The sequence below is a fragment of the Carlito syrichta genome, unplaced genomic scaffold, assembly GCF_000164805.1.
Source record: "Carlito syrichta isolate Samal-C Ts95f unplaced genomic scaffold, Tarsius_syrichta-2.0.1 Scaffold314775, whole genome shotgun sequence".
NCBI lineage: Eukaryota > Metazoa > Chordata > Mammalia > Primates > Tarsiidae > Carlito > Carlito syrichta.
In genome coordinates this window covers 305272-306996 of record NW_007258871.1, presented here as the reverse complement: position 1 = coordinate 306996, position 1725 = coordinate 305272, and positions in this window count along the sequence as shown.

The following is a 1725-nucleotide window of genomic DNA, read 5'->3' as shown; positions in this document are numbered from 1 at the left end:
CCTGCAGCCCAGGGACCGTCAGTCCCTCGCAAGACCACTTGTCTTCCTCCCCCCCGCCCCCGGGAGGATGCTGTCCCTCTGTCTGGGCTGCTCTTCCCAAGGCCATATCCTCAGCACCTCCTCAGGCTCTAGGTCTTGGGGTCGCCTCCCAGACTGCTAAGCATGCCCCCCTACTCCCCGTTTATGTCCTCACCCCCAGAACCTGGAACTGTGATGAGATGTCACACAGTGTTATATGACACAGCTGACCGAGATGGGAAGATGGAGGTGACCTGGTGGGCTTGGGCGCGTCGCCTGAGCCCGTGAGAGCAGAGTGCTATCTGGCTGGGGGCTGAAGAGGAAGCAGAGGGGGTCAAAGTGGGAGAAGGACTCCAGGTACCGTTGCTGCTTTGGAGACGGAGGAACATGAGTGCCCCTGAGCTCCCGAGGGCAGCCCATTGGCCAGCAAGAAGGCAGGGACATCAGTCCCACAACAGCAGGAAGCCGGGTTCTGTGAACACCTGGAATGAGCCTGGAAGTGGATTCTTTCTCAGAGTCTCCAGATAAGAGCCCAGCCCGGCTGACACCTTGATTCTGGCCATGTGAGACCCTGAGCACGGGACCCACCTGAGCACACCCAGGCTTCTGACCCATAGAATGCCAAGCTCCTGAGGGATGTTCTTGGCAACTGCTGAATTTGAGGTCACTTGAGCAAGAGAAAGTGGATTCACTGTCCAGAGAGAGCTCCCACTCCCCCCTGTGCAGTGCCGCCATCTTTGCTATTTTTTCTCACCTCTCTCTGTTACCTTCAAAGTAGTACTTCTGTCTGTTTTGTTGGACTCTGCCGTTCTAGAATGTAAGTCCCTGAAGCAGAGGCCGTGTATATCACCTGTGGACTCTGTTGACCGAGCCCCAGGCCTGACATGCAACTGGCCCTTAGTAAGTGCTGTGGAATGGATGAAAGACCCCTGGAGGAGGAGGCCTATAAGTGCCAAGGAAAATCAAACAGTCCTCACTGCTTGCTTCTTTCTAAGGAAGTTGACTGTAATGGGTTAATCAGAATCGGATGACTTCTCACAATTGTTAAAAGCAAATGGGGTTTTAAAAATTATCATTACCTCCATCTAACCAAAGCAACGAGTTAAGCTAAAATGGAAATTTAACTCTAGCACTTGTTCAGACTCTTTCTGGAAAGATCCAATAATAGTGGTATCTGGTATTCTTTGTCAAACATGACAGACCAATTCTTAGGAATCCTGAAACATGGATAGTGCTGGAAAACAGCCGTGCAGCTCCTGAAAAGGTCAAACAGTGTTACCAGATAATTCAGCAATTCTGCTCCTAAGAGAAGAGAATTGAAAACACATGCCTAAATAAAATCATTTCTATTGTCATGGTAATGATGGGGAAAAAGAAGACACAAAAGAAATTTTAAAAAATTATGTTCTTGAATATTCATAGTAGCATTATTCACAATATTAAAAAGTGGAAATGGCCCAAATGTCCATTCATTGGTGAATGAAGAAATAAAATGTGGTATATTCATACAATGAAAAATTATTCAGCCATAAAAAGGGAAGAAGTACAGATACACGCCACGATGCGAATGAACCTGGAGATTACTAGGTTAACTGAAAGACGCCAGACACAAAAGACAGCATATGACGTGATTCCATTTATGTGAAATGTCCAGAACAGGCAAATCCATAGAGACAGAAAGTAGATGAGTGGTTGCCTAGGCCTGGG